Raw genomic sequence first — 21,943 nt, 5'->3', positions numbered from 1 at the left:
GAGAGGCCAACTCTTCCTACTCAAAACCCCACCCACTAAATTAAGCTAGAAGTTATCAGAATTTGCCTAATATAAAACATAACTTTTTATTTCCAAATTTGCAGTTAGGCTTACACCACTATTGTGCTATCTAATGTAGATTCCAGAATACCAGGTCTTTGAGCACGTGGTAATGTATCAGGAGATGAGGCAGAAATTTATTCCACAAGAATCCATCATCCCCACAGGGAGTCTCTTTGTCGATTGGAAGGTTTATAAAAGAAAATGAAGCTTTGTTTAATGAGATTGAATGAAATAAGATGTGTCTGCGGATTCTCACAATGAGATAAGGATACAGAGACCAGGTACAGAAGACATGGGATTTATTACATCTTTCTATTTTCAGGGCTCCAGCTAGTTATCCCCAGTTTCTAGCATAGTGGGATGTTTTTCACCTGCAGACCAGTGATCAGCCTCTTTTATTCAACACCATAGTGCTTGGTTGAGTCTCTGGTTTTCATACAGATTCCCTAGCAATTCCTGCTGCTTGAGAGTTGATAACTGTGAGGGATCAGAGGTGCTTGAGAGAGTAACTGTGAAGAAAATGTATTAGCCTGAATGAAAGGGCACAGAAAGAATTATATTTCCCAACTGTAGCTTTTGCACTAAGCCTAAACACATATTTTTAGCTCAGTTCACCAGAGTGTCATTTCTAGGAAAAGCCAAGCTAACAATATAAAAGTATCTTTTATTTCCTTTTTTATGTTTATTTTCATCCTAGAGTATGTAGGGGCAGGTTGGTGATTCTGCCAAGACAAGATTAGAATACTCCTGTGTTCCTGAATACACTCGTCAAAATACCCTGCAGTGTCACCCCAGTTTCTCTTAAATTCTCACATATAAGAAAAATAATCACCTGCACTTAATGACTAACAAAGACATGGGATTTGAGGTAAGGAGTATAGAATGACCTCAGTATGCCAGAGACAAAAGGAAGGGTTGATGACAATGTCATATAGATAATATTAGAGAAGAACAATGACCTTGGGAGAGTGAGAAGAAATTTTGTGGCATAGGTTCGCTCCTCTATACAAAACTGGAAATGTTCATTTAACATTATTGACAGTGTATGTCCGCTACCAGTGTCAGTGTTATCTATAATATTTTATCCTTGCTTTCAGGGACAGAAACAAAGCTCTTCTCTTTATTTTATAATTTAATGTGCGGGATATTTTCAAGAACATTATAGATGACTTTTGTCACATCTGAGTATCAATTAGTTAATCATTACTGTCAGAGTATTACAGTTTATGTACAGTAGACAGGTAGTAGATGAAACTGATCCTCTAAGAATGATAACAGGAGGACAGATAGAAATTGATGTACTGAAAGGTGAAAGTTGGAACAAATTTTATTATGTTTTTACAGGATTACAATTCAAAATAAGTGGTGATCCAGCTAACTAGGTGCTCCTTTTTGCAAATTATCATTAATTATTCTTAATCCTCTCAATGTCAAAGGGATTGCTGTGTTGATTATATTTAAAATAAGTTTTAATAAAATTTGTCATGCAATATATCCTAAAATAAACTAAAGGATAAGCTCATTTTAAATTGTGCATTTGTTGCATTTGATTTGCTCAGATACTGTAAGGATTACAAGTGTTAACCTTGTTAGGTTGTTATTAGCATTTAAATTAATGGTTTTCCATCAATAGAAAGCAGATAGCCTAGTTCTCGTGTTATTTGTAAAACAAACATAAAAATTAAGATATATCTGATCCAAATAGTTTTGAGCTAAATTTAAAAACATATCAATGAATTACTGGCAAAAGTTGCTTCCAAATTTCTGGCACAAAATATGCCTCCCTTTGTCATCTCTAAACCACAGCTTGTAAGCATTTAAGAATCCACAGGTTAAATCTAATCTGCTGAAAAATTCCTTCTAGCTATTTACAATGCTTTCCTCTATAATTAAATGATACTTATTCCCTCTTTGATTTTCAGATCAATTTTAAACATAATTTTTAAAATTTTGGAATAATTTTGGTTTTCTTGAAAAATTACAAAGATAGTACAGAGAATTACCACACTTTCAAATCCAAATCCTCCTATGATGAACATCTAATAGTATCAGAAGCCTGTCATAATTAATCAGCCTACATTGATGCATTATTACGTAAAGACTATACTTTATTCAGATTTTCTTAGTGTTACCTAATGTTCTCATTCTTTCCCAGGATCAAACAACATGTAGTCATCTTAAGTTTCTCTTGAGTGTGGCAGTGTTTCAGTTTTCTTATTTTTAATAACCTTCACAATTTTTAGGAGGACTGACTAGGTATTTTGTAGAAGATTTGTCTATTGGGAATTAACTGATGTTTGTCTCATGTATAGACTAAGGTTATGTGTATTGGGGAAGAAAACCACAGAGGTAAAGTGCCATTTTCATCACAAGATATATTAAAAGTAGATATTTTCAATATAATTTATCACCATTGGTGTTGACCCTGATCTACTGGCTTAGGCAATGTTTGTCAGGTTTCTTCACTGTAAAGTTGTTCTTTCCTCTGCCTTTCCATACAATATTGTTTGGAAGGAAGTAACTGTACATAGCCTCCTGTTAAGGGGTAGAGTTATAATACTCCTTGAGTGTGGAATATCTACATAAAATATTTGGAATAATTTTGCATGAAAAATTGATCTAATCTCCTCCATATATTTATTTAATCATTTATTTATAACAGTATATATCATGGTGGTTTACTGAGCATAACCTAATACTGCTTTATATATTGTGTTGCTCATATTGTTCCAGTTTAGGCCACTGGGAGCTCTTCAAGTTGGTATTTGTGTCCTTTGGCATATACCCATCAATTTTTTTGTTTCTTTTTTGCATATTTGTTTGTAGCACTTCCTCCTTTTTGTATTTAAAGCTTTATATAATTTCAACATTTATTTTATATTCAACGGGTACATAAGTAAGTATATTACATGGGTATATTGTATGATGCTAAGGTTTGATATATAAATGATCCCATAAATGAGGTAGTGAGCATAGTACCCAATATTTTTTCAACCCTTTTCTCCCTCCCTCTCTCCACCCTGTAGAAGTCCTCAGTGTTTATTGCTGCCATCTTTATGTCCATGGGTACCCCATGTATAACACTTATAAGCGAGAACATGTGATATATGGTTTTCTGTTCCTGGATTAATTCACTTAGGATAATGATCTTCAGCAGCATCTATGTTTTGCTGCAAAGTACGTGATTTCAATCTTTTTATGGCTGTATAGTATTCCTTTGTGTACAAGTGCCATATTTTTTAAATCCAGTCCACCAATGATGGACACCTAGACTGATTCTGTGTCTTTGCTGTTGTGACTAGTGTTTTTAGAACTTCATTTATTTTGGCAACTTACTTCAAGATCCTCTTGCATATTCCCTGTCTCAGTCCTAGAATCAGCAATTCTGGAAGCTATGGTTCCATTTATTGGAGAATTCTATTAGAATTTAGTAGACTCATTGCTACCAGTAGTAAACTTTTTGCTGAAATAAATGCCAGAAAATAAATTATTTTTATGTGTATCTATGCCTGTAGGTATATAAAACCTCTGCTATACCTTCTCTCCTCATTGAATTATTCAAGTCAAGTTAATTACAAATGCTGTGTGCCCCATAAAAAGTCACTTAGGTGGAATTACAGCTCATTTCTTTGTGTGTTAGGAAAAAGAAACTATAACTTACTATGATATTGCAGTGGTAACTCAAAGGAAAGCAATAAATGAACACTTAACCCACTCTTGGAATAGAGAGAAGATGTCTTGAGAAACCACATTCATGTATGTATTCGTTTTCTATTGCTGTGTATAAAACTAATATAAATTTAGTGGCTTAAGACATACTAATTAATTATCTCATAGTATTTCTAGATTAGAAATCCAGTCACAACTTAATGGGCTCTCTGCTTGGGATCTCACAATAGTAACACAAATGTATTGGCCAGGTTATGTTCTCATGTAAGGTTTGAGATTTTCTTTCTAAGCTCATGTGGTTTGACTAAATTCAATACTTATTAGTTATAGGACAGAGGTCCCATTTCATTGCCACTGTCATCTTCATGCGACTCTGAGCTTCTAGAGACCACTCACATTCCTTGCCATATAATCCCCTCCAGTTTCAAAGTTAGCAAAGAAGAATCTTCCTCATGTTGTGCTGCTCTCATGCTTTATATTTCTTTTTCCAGGAAGAGCCTAGTCTCTTAAAGTTTCACCTAATTAGATTTTGCCCTCTGAAGATAATCACCTTTTCTTAAAGTCACCTGTACCATATCAAAAAACCTAAGCATAGGAGTAAAATCTGTCATATTCTCAAGTCGCATGCATTAAACAGGTGGGTAGTCTGGGGGCAGTAATACTGGAGACGATCTTAGAATTGTGCCTGCCATAGATCTGTATTTTTATAATTTAGTAGAACGTTCTTCAGTTGAAGATATAAAGAGAGCAGGCATTAGGCAGAAGATAGAGGTAAGCAAGACATATAAAGTGTAAATACAAGCAATTCAGGATTGATAAGGTAGAAGACTTCCAGTCTGGCCTTTGGGAGATGAGACTATATAAATAAATATGGCATGAATTAATAAGGACCTCCTTCCATGCAAAGAAGACTTCAATTTTTCTGTAGTTTGTAGAGAATTTTAATCAAGGAGTAACAAGTAAAATTTCTTATATTGATGAAACACAGAGACAACAGCGTAAGTAATAATTCTGCATATTACAAAGCTGGCATCAGAATCGTCCAGGCAAGAGTTGACTAAGGCCTAAAATAAGAAAATGATAGTAGGAAAGAGGAGATATGTATATAATTACCCTTGAAAATGGGGTTAGGGTTCATAATGTCTCCAGTTGTGTAGGCCATAGCGAGATTATCCAGGAAGACACATGATCAAATGACCCAGGAAAGGAGCTCTTTGGGTCTGTCAGGAGAATGCAGAGTTGTTGATTATGAATCACAATATACAAGTGAATGTTTCTGGGAAATAAGGCTAGAAATATGGCATCAATTATCCTGTAAAGTATCTTTAATGGAAACATGCTGGAAGAGTAATCATGCATTTGCATTTGAGATTATTGAAGAATTCTAATGCAATTTTTAAGCAAGAAAAAATAAGAAACCAGAATGCCAAAGACTAAAAAGTGGAAACTTTAACAATTGCACAGCTTTAATAATTGTACAGTGGCAAAATTCATTTGACTTAGGCATAGGATGGCCATGATTTAAGTGTTTAGTATTCTATTAATAAATAGTTAGTAAGGGAGTAATCTTGCTCCAGTTGCTCAAGAACAACAACCATGCAACAGTTCATATCATGACATTTTGTATATACTCAATTCTGGTAAGAAATGATATGAAATAGGTCCTATTTTGTCTTTGAAACTGTCAACCTCCCTTCTCAGCCCATTTATACCTAACTTGGGGCCAATATGATGGCTGGGGACAGACGAAGAAGAGCTAAATAGAAAAGAAAAACCAATTGTATAGAGTAACATAATGGAGTAGAAAACACTAATCTACTTCATGTCTTCTTTTTCTGTTCCCCTGATTCTGGAGCAAGCTAGGGATTATGCAAACAGTTGCCAAAAAGACTTCTTGCTATTTTAAATGACAGATTTGTATTGGACAACCATCATTTCAAAACTGAAACAAATGTTGTCACTTATTAGAATGGAAAATACATGCACATAAAAATGTATTTCTATTTTTCATCTGGAACTAAGATTTCTTAGAATACTTAAGCTTTAAGTTGTATGCAGACTGCAGAGATGATTACACATTGCACTGTCATTTAGAATTAGCTTTGTTTACATAGAGTGGAAAAAGAAGTGGGCATATGACAACTATCTATTTTATTTGATCAGTCTAGAAAATTTGATTTTCTTTGTTCTGACATTGTTTGGCTGTTGAGATGGATCTTTTTAAATGACAGTAGTCAAATTTCTATGTCACTTCATGTTAGATTTAGCTTGAACCAAGGAAATGTTTTTGTCCTCTTTACTTCTCAGATATTTGTTTAAGAACCTGGGTAAAGAGAGAATTGCAATTGAAGGGCACAGCAATGTATGTAGAGAACAAAGAAGATGTATGGAGATTGCTAAGTTGACTTTATAATATACCATCAAAATATTTGATATTACATGTCAAAGCAGCTGCTAAATAAACAGCATATAAACTAATTAGTGAGGACCCATGACCAACATAAGCACCAGAATTATATAAAATAATTCTTTTATCACCTCACAACTCCTTTATGAGAACACAAACTGACGAATCTACTCACCTAAGGATGAGAGACAAAAGTGGATCTCCTCTTTTGCTCTGGCATCTTCCAAATTGACTTCACTTTTGTTCTTGATTAATAAAGTATTATAGGTAAAAAAGTTATCTTGTTAAAATTTTAATAAATTCAGGAAATACAGTATAGATGAAGGGAACAATATGAAATTAAGCATTATTTTTATTTTCAGGATTAAGTAAATTGTTTAAAAAAATTTTTATAGTTTGTAATTTATAAAGTTTGCTCACAAGCTTAGTTTTACTTGGTTGCAATAATGGAAATAGAATACATACAACTCGGTTGTAATAATAGAAATAGAAAATACACAAAAACTGTTATTTTGGGGTATGAATTTTGTAAGATTTGGAAGTAAAATCTTGAGGGTCTTGCTTCCTTTCAGAGTAAATAGATACGCAATTGAGCACTTGTTTCATAATCTCTGATCATCAAGATTCCAGGACCTTACATTAAATTCCCGGTGTAATCTGTCCCCAGCTAGAAGCCTTATGTGGTCATTTCCTTTTGCAATTCTACCAACCTGTATCACTTTCATTGTATCACCTCTCTGGTAGTCCTTATGTATTCTCTAGCATACAAGAAAGTTGTGAAGGATTGTGTTTTAAATTTTAAGCCTGAAATTTTGATTTCTGTGCTTTAGGCCCCAAAATACACTCTCTATTTCACAATCCCCCTCTTACAAAATGGAAGAGCTGCCTTTCGAAATTCTTGTCTGTGCCATGGTTTCAAAATTCTTTCAAATAGGTAGGAATTAGAATGAAATAAAGATAAATTGGTCAGTCTCAGTCTTCCTTGACTAAATGGATGTTTTTGTTTGTTTGTTTGTTTTTGTTTGTTTGTTTGTTTGTTTTTCCTGGATAGGGGCAGGGCCACATATAAGAGAGGATCAGAAAAAAAAAAAAAAAAAGATAAATATTTCATTATATTATCTCACTACAATGATTTCAAAGATAAGGAAAGTAAGGTTCATAGTGATTTAGAGACTTGTATATGATCATGATGATAGAAAACTGGTAAGAACAGCTTGAACTGCTCTTGGTAAAATCTCATGCAAGGATTTTTTCATGTCATAATCTAATTTATCTTTCAGAGAAATATACTTAATTGGAGAAACATAAAATTTGTGCTCCCTTTTGAAGAATCAATGTTGATTAGATCGAGACTCAATAGTCTTTGTAGGTGCTGATTGTCATGTCTTCAGTGCTGTGGGAACGTTGAGAAGGATGTAACTCACAGTCTGCACTGTTGGGGAAGTTGTTAAAGGTAAATGGTGTTGTGAGAGAAAGACAAGGAAGTTGGGTGAATAGAATTTCATAGATAATGGCACCCACATGCTAGAAGTTGTAACTAATTTAATTATAGGGTACATTTAAGGTAGAAAAGTGGGAGAAGAATTGATAAAAGTTGTGGTAAATGAGGCTTGCATATAAGTCATTAATAATCTTATATCTCATTTATTGCAAAGATAAAATATTTATGATTCCAAGAAACAAACACATTTAATCTGTGATTGGGAAAGATAACCATTGACGGTAGAATGTTAAAATAAAAATTCTTGGCAGAAAGGGCAGTTTGGAAATAATTTGAGTATCTCAACAAGGAGCTAATGTTTTATACTTGAAATAATTAAAAAACAAGTGGTGTTATGAAGACAAAGGAAAAATCAAGATGTATTTAGTAGAAAGAATGAACAGAGCTAAAGACTGATAGTGTGAGATATTGTGCATTAAAATATCTGATACCTGGCACACATAACTATTCAATAAATGTCCTATCACTCTTTCCCCACAACCTGTGTTGGATTGGTTTTTACATGAATATAACTCATACCTGTCTGCCATGAAAGTTATGTCAATACAGCTTCTAAAGCAATTGGAGTATGATATGAAGATCTATCATTAAACATAATGAAAAACAATCAGGAAAGTGAAATAGTGTTCATATGCATGTTTGACTACATAAGCACATGTTTACAAACATAGCTTTATACACTGACCCCAATAAATGTGGGTGTTACATTACTCAAATGTAGATGTTATATCTGTAGATTTACAAGGTCAGAAAGCCATTATATCATCAAACTAGTGCACAATTAATATGTGCAAAACAGATGAATGGAAAGTCTTGATACTTTTTGTAGTTTTATATTTTGCAAATTTAAAACAATAGCTTTTGAGGAATAAAACCAAAGAAAAATTAACCAAGATCATTCATTAGTTACCACATCTGCTCTACATTTTTTTGCATTTGCTTTTTCATCTAGATACATAAATAAGAGTTTTCAAGGATTAAGATGGTAAGAGTATCACTAGGATGAAGACAATTTTAAAAAATAGAAAGCAATAAGAGAAAAAGAGAGGAACAGCACTCCATTTAGTTAAACATAAACCACAAACTTCCCCATCCCCTACATGCAGTGTCTATTTCTAGTGTGCTTTCAAATGCTCCCTGCCTCTCTGTAAATACTGTCATTATTCTCTCACTTGAGTTATTGTTCTCCACTCGTAATATTAATGCAATTTGGAAATTCTATCTATGTCACCTTAATAAATGTATATCTCCAAATGACAGAGAAAACACCCCTCAGAAAGTTGTTTGCTGCTTTCTAGTTGGGGTACTGTAATTAATTTTACTGGGAAATTTAACTACTTCACTGTTAAACAATTTGCATGTTACTAAATCCTTTGCATGCTAAATATAAGAGGCCCATCAACTATGTTGCTTTAATCACACCCCATTTCAGTAACAACTATATTTTCTGATAAATTACCTTGAGAAATTACATGCAGGTATTTAGGAGGTACACTCCAATCATATGAAAGTTAAAAATATAAATAGAATTTAAGAATCAAAGAAATGCTGGGCGCATTACTACAAAACTACAATGGTTAAAATGATGTTCCAACCGGGCCTGGTGGCTCACGCTTGTAATCCCAGCACTTTGGGAGGCTGAGGCAGGCGGATCACCTGAGGTCGGGAGTTCGAGACTAGCCTGACCAACATGGAGAAACCCTGTTTCTACTAAAAATACAGAATTAGCTGGACGTGGTGGCAGGCACCTGAAATTCCAGCTACTCGGGAGGTTGAGGCAGGAGAATCGCTTGAACTCAGGAGGCCGAGTTTGCAGCGAGCCAAGATCACACCATTATACTCCAGCCTGGGCAACAAAAGCAAAACTCAGTCTCAAAATAAATAAATAAATAAATAAAATAAAAGTCAAAGATGTTATCCTACATTATATAGCGAAGAAATATTCCTCATGATTTTAATAAAATAAAAATATATAAAAGATAGGTTAGGATTAAGTAAAAATTTGTATTTCAGAGCAACGATTCTCATCTCTGTTTGTCAAAATCATTTATAAAATATTTTAAAATACATATTATTGGAATCTCCTCTCCCAAACTATTTCCAGAGATTACATGTAAGTGTAGGCAGGACCCCTGGTATCAGAATTTATAATTTCCTACATCATACTTAATCACAGTCAACTTTGGACACTACTGTTTTCTTTTTTTATTATTATTATTATACTTCAAGTTCTAGGGTACATGTGCACAATGTGCAGGTTTATTACATATGTATACCTGTGCCATGTTGGTGTGCTGTACCCATTAACTCGTCATTTACATTAGGTGTATCTCCTAATGCTATCCCTCCCCCCCCCTACACACACAATAGGACCTAGTGTGTGATGATCCGCTTCCTGTGTCAAAATACTACGTACTCGCCACTGTGTAGACTAGAGATTAACCTTGTCTTCATACTAGAATGTTTGGAGAGCTCTAAAATTACCAGTATTCAGTGACACTCTAAATCAATTAAATCTGATACCAATACCTAGCATAATTCTGGTTCCCGTAAGGCTCTCTTGGAATGGAACCCACACATTGGTATTTTTCAGGTCCTAGGGATAACCTTATTAAACATAAGGGAAGATTCAGTTTCAAAAATGTCGATATTTGAATGCTTTTGTTGAATGATCTAAATTTAGTTTGTCTAGTAATCATCTTTGAACATGATGTTAAAGATGACTAATACAATGTGTAATATGACTACTTAAAATATTTGACATATAGATACATTGTGTTTAGTATTTGTTTTTTGACAATTTACTTGATCTCTAACTACCCTGTCACTCATGGTCAAATTATTTCTGAAATACTAACTGCTTTTAAGACTCAATTTGTCATCTGCTTTAGTTCCCTGTCACCCCTAAAAGCCTGTATCAGTTTTAGTAGGAATAATTTAAAAGACAAGGCTTAAAATTAATCTGAATTAACTTTAAACAGAATTTCATATTTATTATAATCTAGAAAAATGTAAATTTGAGTGACAATTTGATGTTAAGGTATTCCCTGACATATCATGTAATTTTTTTGAGAAATAGATGATGAAAATCGTATTTTTTTCAGCAGTGGTAAAAATACAGATTTCAGCTGAACTGGGATAACTCTAGGCTTATCTCTGTTGTTTCTGGGGACACCTGCAAGTCTGGTACTAACTTTTGAACAAGATAAGAATGAGTGTGACTATTAACGATTTATACAGTTCTATTGAAAAGTCAGAAACTCCAGTGGTAGTACTCAGGGTTGGTTTGCTTATTGATGTCTTACACTTGGTATAATTGGTTAAACAACCTGGCTTGCTTCCATAATCAATGTGGCCTAAGTGGCTCTGCAGCGAATTACAGCCTTTACTGTCCTGAAACCATGACCCTTTGAACACAGATTGGTGATTCATAATGAAGAGAGGAAGTCTATCCTGAGAAAGGACTTAGAGGAAATACACCTGAAATTCTCTTCAACTCTCATGCTTTCCTACCCTTCTTTCATGCGTGGAACTAGAACTGTATCTTTATTTATTAAACTCGCCTTTAAGATTATTATGTAAGATCTTAGGAGTCTGTTTTGGGATCTGATTCCATGATCTCATTGCAAGTAGCTTTCATAAATATAACTCTGTACCCATGGTCTACTCCGTGAAGCCATTTTGATTACCAGGGAGAACTATGTTCTCGTGTGTGTCCCCATAGGACCTACTTATGCATGTCTGCATTTGAGCATTTGTTACATTATCCTGTAAATGTTGTTCAGGTGCCTATTTTCCTCTCTAGATTATAAATTCCTGGGGAAAAAGTGAGCATGATTAAATTATCTACTTATTCCTGCTCACTTTATAAAAATGTCATTTTTAAATTTTTGTTTATAAAACAGACCATGTAACATCAACAAAAAAAATCAGCTATACATGTTTATGCTCATAAAGGTTCAATTCCTTTTGTCTTTCAAGTCCTAAGCACTTAACAAGTGTCTTTATCTAAGACATTAGACATATTATTTGATTATGAATTCAATCAAAGAATAACCAAATATATGATTTTTAGAAAAGTGTATATACTGCTTCCAGTTACCTGAGAAGGAACAAAAACATTATATTTGCAGAACTTTAGGCCATTGAATTTGAAAACTATAACAAAAGATATTGATACACAAGTCCTATTTATATCACCTGTGATTTTAAATGGTAAGGTGATAACTGAAAGCAGGTAAGAAGGAACTGAGGCAAACTGAAGAACATTGAATAAGATAAGTCAGATTCCAGATTTTTCAAATAGTGCTAGAAAACTGTCATAGATAATCCAATTATGTCCTTTGTTTTATTTCTTGTGCAAATAAATATTTTGTTTAAAAACCGTTTTCATATTCTAGGAATTAAAATTTCATATTCTAGAAATCAAAAAAGAAAAAAAAAATCAGTCCTGAAATATACTGCAGTTAAGGCAAACAGACATTCTCAAACAGCAAAAATATCAACACTCTAGAACTCTGACTTACTCCCACTACAGAATTTTAAGAAACTGATTAATGGGATGGAATTGACATCATTTGTGGACATCCTTTTTGAGGAATCTAGCACACTTCTATATTCTCCATGGAGGCAGAAATACTCTATTGCTGATTTCTGTGGTGATTCTGGTAAGCTATTTAGAGTCTGTAGTCATGATATCAAGTAAATGTTCAATAAAGGACTGAAACTACATGAAGAATAGTTCTATACGTTGTCAAATTTTTCAGATATTTTTTATTGCTTTCCCCTGCAGCGTTTGAGCTATAATCAACATATAATTATACATAATTGAAATATACAATTGCATGTTTGGTTCAGTGAAATCTAGATAATGAACCTAGTCATATCTTCAAATGTTTCAAATGTTTCCCGATGACCATTTGTGTAACTGTATGAAATAGTAAAATCACAATTATTTCCCCTAAAAATGCAATTGTTGTTAAAATCCAAGAGATTTAATGGCAAGTACCTTGCTCTTCACATTAAGCCATCATTTAACAGTATTGTAGCTCACCACATTAGAGTTCAATGTTACAATTCACTAAAGATTGTATTGGAATTCTTACCCCATCCATCCCAGTTTGAGTGCGTATATGTATGTATGTGTGTGTATTAACATTGGGTAATATCACTGTTGTTACAATCTTTCTTAATCAAGTGTATATGGGGCATATATACTAAGATTTTGAGTGTCTATTTCTTTACTTGCTAAACACAGCAATGAAAACTTCACCAATGTTATCAACCAGACTGCAGACTGTCTCAGGTAGTATTCTTTAATAAAACACTTCTCCTACCTAGAGAATTTAGTTTCCTTCCCCCACTTCCCCCTCTTCTTTCCCCCTGTCTCTTTCTCCCTCTCTCCTTTGCTCTCTGTCTCTCCTTCTCTCTCTTTCTTCCTATCATTTATTATTCTATCTGTATGAAAAAGAAAAAGAAAACATATCCCTTTTGGTTAGACTCTTACCCTTCATCCTTCACATTATGAAATCTTTAGTTCACATACATTAGGCATTAGACATTATCGTTACATACATTTTCAGGACACTAATCACTGAATATTCCTTTCTATTAGAGGGTAGGTCAGTGAGCATATAAATTGCATCAGAAACAATACACTGCTGCCTGGGCATTAGTTCAGTACTCAGGTGGTGGCTATAATGACATATTGTCTGGAAGAAATAAAGCATCCAAAATTATTATTGAATAGTTTTAAAACAAATATCTCATTAGGATTCTTGAAATAAATGAGATATACTTAAAAACGTTCACAATATAGAATGTCTAAAATCCTGGAAAATATATATATATTTTTTTTTCTGTTCCATTTTTTTTTTATACTTTATGTTCTAGGGTACATGTGCACAATGTGCAGGTTTGTTACATATGTATACATGTGCCATGTTGGTGTGCTGCACCCATTAACTCATCATTTACATTTGGTATATCTCCTAATGCTATCCCTCCCCCCTCCCCCCACTGCACAACAGGCCCCAGTGTATGATGATCACCTTCCTGTGTCCAAGTGATCTAATTGTTCAGCTCCCACCTATGAGTGAGAACATGCGGCATTTGGTTTTCTGTTCTTGTGATAGTTTGCTGAGAATGATGGTTTCCAGCTACATTTATGTCCCTACAAAGGACATGAACTCATCTTTTTGATGGCTGCATAGTATTCCATGGTATATATGTGTGACATTTCTTAATTCAGTCTGTCATTGATGGACATTTGGGTTAGTTCCAAGTCTTTGCTGTTGGGAATAGTGCCACAATAAACATACATGTGCATGTGTCTTTATAGCAGCATGATTTATAATCCTTTGGGTATATACTCAGTAAGGGGATGGCTGGGTCAAATGGTATTTCTAGTTCTAGATCTCTGAGGAATCACCACACTGTCTTCCACCATGGTTGTACTAGTTTACAGTCCCACCAACAGTGTAAAAATGTTCCTCTCCACATCCTCTCCAGCACCTGTTGTTTTCTGACTTTTTAAGGATCACCATTCTAACTGGTGTGAGATGGTATCTCATTGCGGTTTTGATTTGCATTTCTCTGATGGCCAGTGATGATGAGCATTTTTTCATGTGTCTGTTGGCTGCATAAGTGTCTTCTTTTGAGAAGTGTCTGTTCATTTCCTTTGCCCACTTTTTGATGGGGTTGTTTTTTTTCTTGTAAATTTGTTTGAGTTCTTTTTAGGTTCTCTATATTAGCCCTATGTCAGACAAGTAGATTGCAAAAATTTTCTCCCATTCTGTAGGTTGCCTGTTGACTCTGATGGTAGTTTCTTTTGCTGTGTGGAAGCTCTTTAGTTTAGTTAGATCCCATTTGTCAATTTTGTCTTTTGTTATCATTGCTTTTGGTGTTTTAGACATGAAGTCCTTGCCCAGGCGTATGTCCTGAATGGTATTGCCTAGGTTTTGTTCTAGAGTTTTTATGGTTTTAGGTCTAACATATAAGTGTCTAATCCATCTTGAATTAATTTTTGTATAAGGAGTAAGGAAAGGATCCAGTTTCAGCTTTCTACATATGGCTAGCCAGTTTTCCCAGCACCATGTATCCTTTCCCCATTTCTTGTTTTTGTCAGGTTTGTCAAAGATCAGATGATTGTAAATGTGTGGTATTATTTCTGAGGGCTCTTTTCTGTTCCATTGGTCTATATCTCTGTTTTGGTACCAGTACCATGCTGTTTTGTTTACTGTAGCCTTGTAGTATAGTTTGAAGTGAGGTAGCATGATGCCTACAGCTTTGTTCTTTTGACTTAAGATTGTCTTGGCAATGCGGGTTCTTTTTTTGAATTTTAAAGTAGTTTTTTCCAATTCTGTGAAGAAAGTCATTGGTAGCTTAAGGGGGATGGCATTGAATCTATAAATTACCTTGGGCAGTATGGCCATTTTTAAGATACTGATTTTTCCTATCCATGAGCATGGAATGTTCTTCCATTTGTTTGTGTCCTCTTTTATTTCATTGAGCAGTGGTTTGTAGTTCTCCTTGAAGAGTCTTTCACATCCCTTGTAAGTTGGATTCCTAGGTATTTTATTCTCTTTGAAGCAATTGTGAATGGGAGTTCATTCATGATTTGGCTCTCTCTTTGTCTGTTACTGGTGTATGAGAATGCTTGTGATTTTTGCACATCGATTTTTTATCCTGAGACTTTGCTGAAGTTGCTTATCAGTTTAAGGAGATTTTGGGCTGAGACCATGGGGTTTTCTAAGTATACAATCATGTCATCTGCAAACAGGGACAATCTGACTTCTCCTTTTCCTAACTGAATACTCTTTATTTCTTTCTCTTGCCTGATTGCCCTAGCCAGAACTTCCAACACTATGTTGAATAGCAGTGGTAAGAGAGGGCATCCCTGTCTTGTGCCACTTTTTAAGGGGAACGCTTCCAGTTTTTGCCCATTCAGTGTGATATTGACTGTGGGTTTGTCCTAAATAGCTCTTATTATTTTGAGTTACGTTGCATCAGTACCGAATTTACTGAGAGTTTTTAGCATGAAGGCTGTTGAATTTTGTCGAAGGCCTTTTCTGCATCTATTGAGATAATCATGTGGTTTTTGTCTTTGGTTCTGTTTATATGCTGGATTTCATTTATTGATTTGTGAATGTTGAACCAGTCTGGGATCCCAGGGATGAAGTCCACCTGATCGTGGTGGATAAGTTTTTTGATGTGCTGCTGGATTCAGTTTGCCAGGTTTGAGGATTTTTGCATCAATGTTCATCAGGGATATTGGTCTAAAATTCTCTTTTTTTGTTGTGTGTCTGCCAGACTTTGGTATCAAGATGATGTTGGCCTCATAAAATGAGTTAGGGAGGATTCTCTCTTTTTCTATTGATTGGAATAGTTTCAGAAGGAATGGTATCAGCTCCTCCTTGTACTCCTGGTAGAATTCAGCTGTGAATCTATCTGGTCCGGATTTTTTTGGTTAGTAGGCTATTAATTATTGCCTCAATTTCAGAGTCTGCTATTGGTCTATTCGGAGATTCAACTTCTTCCTGGTTTAGTCTTGGGAGAGTGCATGTGTCCAGGAATTTATCCATTTCTTCTAGGTTTTCTAGTTTATTTGCATAGAAGTGTTTGTAGTATTCTCTGATGGTAGTTTATATTTCTGTGGGGTTGGTGTTGATATCTCCTTTATCATTTTTATTGCGTCTATTTGATTCCTCTCTCTCTTCTTCTTTATTAGTCTTGCTAGTGGTCTATCAATTTTGTTGATCTTTTCAAAAAACCAGCTCCTGGCTTCATTGATTTTTTTAAGGGTTTTTTATGTCTCTATCTCCTTCAGTTCTGGTCTGATCTTAGTTATTTCTTGCCATCTGCTAGCTTTCGAATGTGTTTGCTCTTGCTTCTCTAGTTCTTTTAATTGTGATGTTAGGATGTCAATTTTAGATCTTTCTTGCTTTCTCTTATGGGCATTTAGTGCTATAAATTTCCCTCTACACACTGCTTTAAATGTGTCCCAGAGATTCTGGTATGTTGTATCTTTGTTCTCACTGGTTTCAAAGAACATCTTTACTTCTGCCTTCATTTGGTTATGTACCCAGGAGTCATTCAGGAGCAGGTTGTTCAGTTTCCATGTAGTTGAGTGGTTTTGAGTGAGTTTCTTAGTCCTGAGTTCTAGTTTGATTGCACTGTGGTCTGAGAGACAGTTTGTTAAAATTTCTGTTCTTTTACATTTGCTGAGGAGTGCTTTACTTCCAACTATATGGTCAATTTTGGAATGAGTGTGATGTGGTGCTGAGAAGAGTGTATATTCTGTTGATTTGGGGTGGAGAGTTCTGTAGATGTCTTATTAAGTCCGCTTGGTGCAGAGATGAGTTCAATTCCTGGATATCCTTGTTAACTTTCTGTCTTGTTGATCTCTCTAATGTTGACAGTGGGGTGTAAAAGTCTCCCATTATTATTGTGTGGGAGTCTAAGTCTCTTCGTAAGTCTCCAAGGACTTGCTTTATGAATCTGGATGCTCCTGTATTGGGTTCATATATATTTAGGATAGTTAGTTCTTCTTGTTGAATTGATCCCTTTACCACTATGTAATGGCCATTTTTGTCTCTTTTGATCTTTGATGGTTTAAAGTTTGTTTTATCAGAGACTAGGATTGCAACCCATGCCTTTTTTTCTTTTCCATTTGCTCAGTAGATGTTCCTCCATCCCTTTATTTTGAACCTATGCGTGTCTCTGCATGTGAGATGCGTCTCCTGAATATAGCAAACTGATGGGTCTTGACTCTTTATCCAATTTGCCAGTCTGTGTCTTTTAATTGGACCATTTAGCCCATTTACATTTAAGGTTAATATTGTTATATGTGAACTTGATCCTGTCATTATGATGTTAGCTGGTTATTTTGCTCGTTAGTTGATGCAGTTTCTTCCTAGCATTGATGGTCTTTACACTTTGGCATGTTTTTGCAATGGCTCATACCGGTTGTTTCTTTTGATGTTTAGTGCTTCCTTCAGGAGCTCTTGTAGGGCAGGCCTGGTGGTGACAAAATCTGTAAGCATTTGCTTGTCTGTAAATGATTTTATTTCTCCTTCACTTATGAAACTTAGTTTGGCTGGATATGAAATTCTGGGTTGAAAATTCTTTTCTTTAAGAACATTGAATATTGGCCCCCACTCTCTTCTGGCTTGTAGAATTTCTGCCAAGAGATCTGATGTTAGTCTGATAGGTTTCCCTTTGTGGGTAACCTGACCTTTCTCTCTGGCTGCCCTTAATATTTTTTCCTTCATTTCAACTTTGGTGAATCTCACAATTATGTGTCTTGGAGTTGCTCTTCTCAAGGAGTATCTTTGTGGCATTCTCTATATTTCCTTAATTTGAATGCTGGCCTGCCTTGCTAGGTTGGGGAAGTTCTCCTGGATAACATCCTGCAGAGTGTTTCCAACTTGGTTCCATTCTCCCCATCACTTTCAGGTACACCAGTCACACGTGGATTTGGTCTTTTCACATAATCCCATATTTCTTGGAGGTTTTGTCCATTTCTTTTTACTCTTTTTTTCTCTAAACTTCTCTTCTCACTTCATTTCATTCATTTGATCTTTAATCACTGATATTCTCTTCGAGTTGATCGAGTCGGTTACTGAAGCTTGTGCATTGTAGTTCTTGTGTCATGGTTTTCATCTCTATCAGGTCATTTATAGACTTCTCTGCATTGGTTATTCTAGTTATCCATTCGTCAAATCTTTTCTCAAGGTTTTTAGGTCTTTACGCTAGGTTCGTAGTTCCTCCTTTAGCTCTGAGAAGTTTGATTGACTGAAGCCTTCTTCTCTCAACTCATCAAAGTCATACTCCATCCAGCTTTGTTCCATTGCTAGAAAGGAGCTGCATTCCTTTGGAGGGGGAGAGGCTCTCTGATTTTTTGAATTTTCAGTTTTTCTGCACTGCTTTTCCCCCATCTTTGTGGTTCTATCTACCTTTGGTCTTTGATGATGGTGATATACAAATGGGGTTTTGGTGTGGATGTCCTTTCTGTTTGTTAGTTTTCCTTCTAACAATCAGGACCCTCAGCTTCAGGTCTGTTGGAGTTTGTTTGAGCTCCACTCCAGACCCTGTTTGCCTGGGTATCAACAGCGGAGGCTGCAGAAGAGAAAATATGGCTGAATAGCAAGTGTTGCTACCTGATTGTTCCTCTGGAAGCTTCGTCTCAGAGGTGTATCTGGCCATGTGAGGTGTGAGGTGTCAGTCTGCCCCTAATGGGGGATGTCTCCCAGTTAGGCCTCTCGGGGGTCAGGGACCCACTTGAGCAGGCAGTCTTTCTGTTCTCAGATCTCAACCTCTGTGCTGGGAGAATCACTACTCTCTTCAAAGCTGTCAGACAGGGATATTTACATCTGCAGAGGTTTCTGCTGCTTCTTGTTTCACTATGCCCTGTCCCCAGAGGTGGAGTCTACAGAGGCAGGCAAGCCTCCTTGAGCTGCAGTGGGCTCCACCCAGTTGGAACTTCCCAGTCGTTTTGTTTACCTACTTAAGCCTCAGTAATGGTGGGCCTTTCTCCCCCAGCCTCACTGCTGTCTTGCAGTTAGAACTCAGACTGCTGTGCTAGCAAGGAGAGAGGCTCCGTGGGCGTGGGACCCTCCAAGTCAGGCACAGGATATAATCTCCTAGTGTGCTGTTTGCTAAGACCCTTGGTAAAGCACAGTATTAAGGTGGGAGTGACCCAATTTTCCAGGTGTTTTGTATCATGGTTTCCCTTGGCTAGGAAAAGGAATTCCCTTCCCCCTTGGGCTTCCCAGGTGAGGTGATGCCTCGCCCTGCTTTCTCGCTCGTTGGGCTGTACCCGCTGTCCTGAATCAACTGTCCGACATGCCCCAGTGAAATGAACCCAGTACCTCAGTTAGAAATGCAGAAATCAGCCGTCTTCTGTGTTGCTCACACTGGGAGCTGGAGGCTGGAGCTGTTCCTATTCAGCCATCTTAGTGCCCAATCTGACAAAATATTCTTAAAACCTGCTTTTACAATGTAAAGCTGATTAGCAAGAAAAACAATACAGAATTTTTTAAAATCATGATCCTAAGTTTTAGAACAGTCATAACCAACTTAATTATGTCCTATATTCTTTTTTACATCCAAAATAAGGTACTTAATAACCTCTCAGCACATCACCCATCTCCTGGAATCCCATCACCGGAAATCTTTATATCCCGTCTTGACTCAATTTCCTACCTCTCTGCAACTCCTGAAATAAAATAATTCTTCCGTACTTTTGGAAACACAGGGTCAATCTACATCCTTCGTAATTCCAACATTGATCACTCCTTTACCTTCATACACTGAGGAAAACTCACACTGTGCTGAGGACAATGCCTTCTTAAAACCTTCTTAAGTGGTAGATAATTTTTACTTCTTATCTCTGTTCCACCAGCCTGAACATTAGGTACTTCCTTCCTTTCTCCTCATTACAATCCTTTCAGACTAGTGATGCTCTCTCCTCCCTAAAATGCATGCCTCTGCCCTATCTATCCTTATTGCCTGTCACCCACATTCTATGTTTCCTGTCACGATTCATCACTATATATAGAGTCTGCCCCCTGTATCCACAGGGGATTGGTTCCAGGACCTCTGGTGAATATCAAAGTCCACGGATGCTCAAGTCCCTGGTATAAAATTACGTAATATTTGAATATAACTGACATACATCTTTCCATATACGTTAAATCATCCCCGGATTATTTATTATACCTAACATAATGTAAATGCTATTTAATTTGTTATACTGTATTGTTTTGGGAACAATGACAAAGAAAAATGTCTGTACATGTTCAGTAGAGGGGAAATTATGTCTTTCAAATTATTTTCGATATGTGGTTGGTTGAGTCACGGATGTAGGACACATGGATTTGAGAGGATCAACTGTTCTCCCTTGGTTAAGATGTCAATCATATTATTTTCCTTATTCCATATGCCCTTGGCAATAATGATTTTGTTTCATTTTTGAGATGGAATCTCGCTTGCTCTGTCACCCAGGTTGGAGTGTAATGGCATGATCTTGGCTCACTGCAACCTCCACCTCCCAGGTTCAAGCAATCCTCCTGCCTCAGCCTCCCAAGTAGCTGGGGTTACAGGTGCCTGCCACCACACCTGACTAATTTTTGTATTTTTATTAGAGGCGAGGTTTCACCATGTTGACCAGGCTGGTCTCAAACTCCAGACTTCAGGTGATCCACCTGCCTCAGCCTCCCAAAATGCTGGGGTTAGAGGCATTAGCCACCATGCCTGGCCCCCTTGGCAATATTCTAACCCTAGCTAATCCAACTCTAACTACTCTCAGACTAAAACCGTGCATCTTAATCAAGGGGGAAAAAAAGACATTTTTCTACTCACCATTAATTTCAGTGCTATTAATCACCATTTAATTACACTATATTTCCATATTCTATTCTTCCTCCTACTGTTCTATACAATTATCTTGTACTTCTTTCTCAAACCTCTAAACATTCTCCCCATCATCACTTTCGTTTTGATTTTTCTTCCTCTTTTATTTAGAAAACTAAAGCAATATCAGGCACCTAGAACCTCACCCACCATCCACCGTATATGCTGCCCTTATAGTCTGCCTATCTTATTACTATGGATGAATGATTCTGCTCTCACCTAAGTAGTCTCTCAACTTGTGTTTTTCATCCTTTCTTATCTCAACTATTCAAGGAAATTCCTCTAGAAATCATCTCTTCTCCTTTTTTCCCTGTTTTAGTTCTCTCTACTGAATAGATGACACATCATTTACTTCTCCATTAAGCCATTTTCAATATCTTCAATTGAAAATATAATTCAAAGCCTTGCATACATATTATTACATCTTTTGCTGGGTATATATATTTTGTTACTGTGTTATATATATTCTTTATGAAATTGTATTATCCATATCTATGTCAGTGTTTTGAAATATAATTTTTATATACTGACATTTTTTCTGTATCAATAAACTTCAGCAATTCTTATAAATTTTAGATTACATTATACATGTAGACAACCACATTATCTGCATAGTATGATCTATTTATTTCCAATTTATTTCAAATATTTATAATTTTATTCATTATTTCCTCTTCTAATTTCAGTGGCTGACAACTTAAGAAAATAATGAGTAGAAGGGGTATCAGACATGCTTACCTTGTTCTTGATATGAAATAAATGTTTTAAATATTTTTATTCATATTTTGCTACAAGACATTTTAAAATCTTGACATGGCATTGAATTTTGTCAAAAGTGTTTTGAATATATTGCAATTATCATATACCTTTTTTCTCCTTTTTCTGTCAAT

The sequence above is a fragment of the Piliocolobus tephrosceles genome, chromosome 5 (genome assembly GCF_002776525.5).
Source record: "Piliocolobus tephrosceles isolate RC106 chromosome 5, ASM277652v3, whole genome shotgun sequence".
Taxonomy (NCBI): Eukaryota; Metazoa; Chordata; class Mammalia; order Primates; family Cercopithecidae; genus Piliocolobus; species Piliocolobus tephrosceles.
This window is presented reverse-complemented; position numbering follows the sequence as displayed.